The sequence below is a fragment of the Cupressus sempervirens genome, chromosome 4 (genome assembly GCF_028749045.1).
Source record: "Cupressus sempervirens isolate cs-2001-9-10 chromosome 4, ASM2874904v1, whole genome shotgun sequence".
Taxonomy (NCBI): domain Eukaryota; kingdom Viridiplantae; phylum Streptophyta; class Pinopsida; order Cupressales; family Cupressaceae; genus Cupressus; species Cupressus sempervirens.
Window position 1 is genome coordinate 611,788,856 of NC_143121.1, and position 6,086 is coordinate 611,794,941.

The window sequence follows — 6,086 nt, forward strand, 5'->3', positions numbered from 1 at the left end:
GACAAAAGACAAGGTTGTTGTTGTTTGGGACACTGTCTTGGTCAGTCCTCTAGGTGGTATCTTTCAACCTCAACTGAGCCGATTGAATATTTGGGTGTGTGAGATATTCTAGAGACTAGCCAAGTACTGTTAAGTGGTGTTTATGAGAGACAAAACAACAAATCTTGGATACCAAGTTCAAAAGGAGGTAAAAATTAACAAAACAATAAGATCATTGTTTCTTAGTTGTTGAAATCTAACTTGTAAGACAATGTTTCTTAGCTTTTAAAACCTAGCTTGTATCCTATGTATTCAAAATCTGGCATCTCATACCCAAAAAAAAGGTGACAAGATGGAATTAGAGCTAGAATGAACCTAAAGCTAACCCTAAATTCTTCTCAAGGTAGCACTGAAAAAAATTATGGCAAATAGAAGATCTTTTCCCATGCATGGTATGCCAGCTACACAAAAATACCCATAGCCCTTGCATGCCACAACATCTCTGTTAGGAACTGGATAAGTGCATTTCCTCTCATAGAAAAATGTTTCTTGATAGTTCACAACTTCTAAGCCCTTTTATGCGAAGCTAAAATATGGAGAGGACAAAGATAACAAACGCATAATTTATGAGATTGAACTAATGTCAAATTTATGAATTACGACAGTGGAATCTAAAGAGAATGCCATGTTTAAATACATACACTAAAATTTCATAAGCATAAGATACCAACAAGTCTTGCATGGGAATGTACCTAGTACAATCAATTATGAGAAGTTGTGATGACAAAAAAATGCCCATCAGAAGCAAACAATCTCAGAATGAGGAAGATGTCAAGATTTTCACAGTTGAGAGTTATGCCATTTTAACCAACTTATGTCACATTTAGAAAAATCTCCAAAGGCTATATGTTCTCACAAATTTTACTCACACAAGAAAAAAATCACATTAATTTATTTCATGTGAAAATTATAGCATAAAGAATATATCTATCCATCCTTTCAAAGTGTCAATTTAGATATTACTGTCCACATTTAAGTTTTGCTCTCTCATTTCTTGACAGAACCATCTTGAGCTCTATGAGGAAACTACAATCTGAAAACTCAATAGCCAGGAATCAGTCAAATAGCTAAATGATGGCCTCATTCTAGTTAACTTCACTGAATGATAGAGAATAAAAAAAAATGATTTAAAAACATCTTTACAAAAGCTCGTAGTCCTTGCCAAAAATTTAAAGAAGATTATAACATATTCACAAGTAAAGCTTTTATATTTCATATTTTACATCAAAGTCGTACAAAAACCATCAGAAACCAACAATGGAAAAGCACCAACATCCAAACAAATACATGCATGACTAAATAGTAAACAAAGTAGCATGTGCATTTAACTTTCTATATAATGGTTGACAAGCATGACTTCACATAATTTATTAACCCCATTCAAAGAAATATCACCAATCATAAAATAACAACTTATCCAACTAAAACCTCTAATCTAGGGAGATTATAATTACCCAATCTGATGCAGAAAGAATTGAATGAAGATTTGGTATTGAATCAACACTTTCAATCTTCATAGTCACATGGATATCCGCACCACAACCTTCACATAATTAAAAATAGAAATGCATTGATATTTTATCACTTTTTAAATTCTGATTTAAAATATAAATTAAGGGAACATGCTATATCAAGCCCAATACTTTCTGCAAAGGATTATATTACACTAGAAAGTTAAAATTTTGCTTCAAAGGTAATCTTTCAACTCATGCACCACCTTAGCATCTTTAACAAAGGAAACAACATAATAGTCTATGCCATTCTCAACTCCAAATTTAATATCGTCCCAATCTTTATCTACGAAAAAAAAGACAAGAAATAGATTTTATCAAATACCAAATTAAGCTATCTCAGATGATGTGTTGGTCAAAACAACTCATCACATATAAAAGCAACAACAAAATAAAAATATTACACATATTTCAAGATTGATAAACATATCATTCAATTATATTCTAGGTAACTTCAATCAATCAATATTAGGTACAAAAAAGGGAAATCACAATGAAATCAAAGTCCCTGAGAAAGAAGTGGATTGAGATGTACATGTCAAATAAGCAACAAAAATCTAATTTGTTATGCATGCCTGAGAGTTGATAAAATGGTCTTAACCTATAATGGAAGGCAGGGTAGCACTTTTTCCACGCACATTTAAGTGTCATTGTGATTTAAGCTCTCCTCCATCGATTACTTCACAAATTATAGAATCTGATGTTTTTGACTTCACTTGTAGTGACATCATCCCCCCTAGAAAAATTCAAATAATGATAAGAAATAGAAAGGTACGAAAATGTTGTGAATAACATTAGTAACTCTATTCTTTTCAGCTAATAAATGAATTTTCAAGCCAGCACAAGAGAGCGTACCATCAACAAGTAGTGTATCTCCTCTCTCCACATCATTCACAAAATCATCATAATTCATGCTTCCACAATCTTCAGAGCCCACTCCTCTTTTGATTGTGAAAGTAAACTCTTGGCCCTTTGTGAGCATGATAGGCTATGGTAGATCTCCACTTCTAACTTTAGGGCCCTACGGTAAAATGATCTTTTAATTTATTGTTTAAGCAAAGGAATAACTCAAAAGACATATAAAAAAGGGGGTTATCTGATAAATTGCACTTAAAACAAAAAAAAGAAGACTATTAATAATGTAGATGTATTTTAATTTAGGATGGAAAAAAAGTGAAACAGATTTCAAATCTACATCTTTTATGATTGGCTAACAATGTTGCAATATGAAAATAACCCACATTATGATGTTTTCAAATAGTTAGTTCTAGCAACAACCTGTATATAATAAAGGAGTTTCAACACCTATGCAACTCTAGATGAAAGAAAAACTTGTATGATCTTAAAGATTTCATGCATATTGATAATATTCTCCTATTATAAGATTTCATGCATATTGATAATAATAAACTTAGATATCATTTATAAAACAAAATTTCAGACATTAGCGGTAGAAAATGCTTCCTATTTAAATTACCTGCCAACAAAATAAGTGTCTCACATTGCAGATCAAAGCCCAAAAATAGTTATAGAAAATGCATAGAAACAAATCTAAGCCTAGATCAAGATAGCTCAAGTCCATATGAAATGTCTCAATGATTGAGTTTCTATATATAGTTATCTTATTTTAGGGCACCAAAATAGGTTTTATCCCCTCACACAAGTAAATGAACTATTAAAATATCCTAGATTTGTAATTATAAAGCTTTTCTTTGAACAAAATGCTACAATTGAACTGTGAACTAGAGAATAGTGGAAGGCCACACAGGCAATTACTTCCCACAAATACTATGATAAGAAAAGATAATGCTCACACACTACTTGAGATCTGAAATAGAACAAGCTTCAGCAATACATTGCAATATATATATGGATCTTTTGGCACTGTTACTAAAATCATTTACCTTCTAGGTAAGAACATAAGTTTGTTTCAATATACAAATCTTCAAAAGGAATTTCATATCAGAAAAAAAAAAAGTAACAAGAAATAAATTAAATTGTAGTGCACTAGGAATAATATAACACATAATGAATACTAAACCTCAATTGAGCAAAAGACTATACAGTGGCTTCAATAAAACTGATGCTACACCTAAACCATCACTTGTAGCAAGCTACTTGAAGATATGCAGTACAAACCATCCCAGAGAACAACCTCTAATTTTTAAAAACTTTCACTTTTACTAGGTGAAGTTTTACTTTTTGCCTTGGCAAAGTCAACTAGGTCTTCCAACAGCTTATCTTCAGGTTTAACTTGTTTCCTAGAAGTTAAAGATTGTTGTGGATATGCATCATTATAAGTTCCATCATGAATGGAGATGAAAGCCAATTTGCCTGAATAGATTCTTATAATGAATATATGAGAGCACTTCAATTTCATTTTTGAATTCTACTGCACTGTGCACTTGTAGAGATCCTTTCTTGTTCCTCTTTGTGCCCACCAATTAGCCCACATTATTGAGTGTCCTCTACAAGAAAGTCTTATAGCAGCAATTTACCCAAGACTCTTGGAGTTGTTCCACTATAAGATATGATGAAATCATGAACTAATTGCCTATTATTTAAGAAAATGAGAAACACTATAAGACACTTTGTAGTGCTGCAATAATAGCCAAATCACCAAAGTAGGCATGCTTTCTGGATCATATTCTCTCTCAGACACAGATGTAACATGCATTTTGGTTGCAGATGATTTCTAGGAGCTTGGGGTTCACTATCAATTCCAACACCTTAGACTAAAATTTTTGAACAAGTCAAAAGTTGTTCCACTATAATGATTAATAATAAAATTTATCATTGTTCAAGTCAAAAGTTTATCATTAGAAAAAATGGTAGATAATTTTGTTCATGGTCTCAAGGAAAACAAAGACTGCTTGACAATAGCAAGAAACAACACAGATGACTTAGAAATAGTCTATCACAATGAAAGACATATTTTGCCCATCATAACACTAGCAGTGCTCTACTGTCTTAGTTTTGGTAACAAAGACACCCCCCAAACATGAAGGATTCACCCCCAAAACATCTTCAAACATGAAATGATCCACTATCTATTAGACTAGTGTCTAATCTAGGCTAAACCTCCATCAACAATTACCATCCAACACTGCACTTACACCAAGTTTACCCACTCTCCTACATTTGGTTAATATAGTAAAAATCAATTATCACAACCTCATTGTCTCCCATCGATAATAGTGACTATAGGTGGTAGGAGAGAATCTACATTGGAAACTTCAGAATAAGTAAAATTGACTGTGCCTAACCAGTCACTGGTTTGAATGCACCAGTCTATTATTCCTTACTCAACCCACAATGAAAATTAAAAGAATGTGTGGAAAAGATAACAAAAATAATAAAATTTTCTCACATTAAATATTAGTCAAAATGCATTTGATACATCATAGGAACTCATTGTTCCATGGGACAGAGACTGAATTGCAGAGAACAGGATTATTTTATTGATTAAAATATTTTCACAATGCCTTGTCTCACCACCCCAAATCTATTTCTCCCCCAAACACTAGAAAAATCCCTTCTAAATAACCAAACAACAGTAAACAACCACTGTTGTATAACTATCTGATGATTACCAGTTAGTTATAAACTGAAATTTGTTGTCTAAGTTGACACAAACTGTCAACTTTGACAACTTACAATCATATATGCCTTTAATATATTTCACTAACCTTTTCAAAGGTTTTTTAACTTCACTAACCCTTCCAAAGACACCTAAAACCCTTACAACCTTTACTAGGCCTAAATCCCCAAAAAAATTAACCTTTCAATAGCCTCCTAGGTGCATGTTAACATTACAATACCCTTAACTTCAATACATGCCTTTATAGTTTAGTCTTGAAAACATACAATGCACACATATAATTTTTTTTATCATTTTATAGTTTTAAAGAAAGAAATGCGCACATACAATCTCCTCCCTATAAATATAACCTTTATGACTATTCTATGGTTTAAAGGAAACAAGAAAGCTATAAGAATTTTCAACTCAAAATGACTATGGGCATACACTATAGTCCATTGTGCTCTAAATCCACTCGATAGGAGGATCCAATTTTTAAAACTTGAAAAAAATAAAATTTAAAAAGTCTGGCCACAAATTTACTCAACCTGAGATGGATGCAAGTAATCTTTTTAAAGATATAAGTAGGACTACACACCACCCACATAGGAGAGGGGTGGAAATTAAGAACATGTATACAAAAAAATGAGAGCATATTGGAATCATGATAAGGAGAATCAATAGCTAGTCACACACACTCATCTAGTTAACATTCACAGGAGACCCACAAAATGCTACAGTCAGTACTGATGGATAAAGGTCATATTTTCAGGGAATCAATTGATAGCAGACTTGAATAGATAAGCATATGCGAGAAAACCTAAACAAATTATTTGGAAACTTGTAAACATTACAAAGTAAAAAATAATATCAGTTTAGGGAAATAATGGATTAACTTAGAAAAAATCATGAAGTAAAATCAATTCAAGCACCAAACAACAAAGCATAGCAGTAGA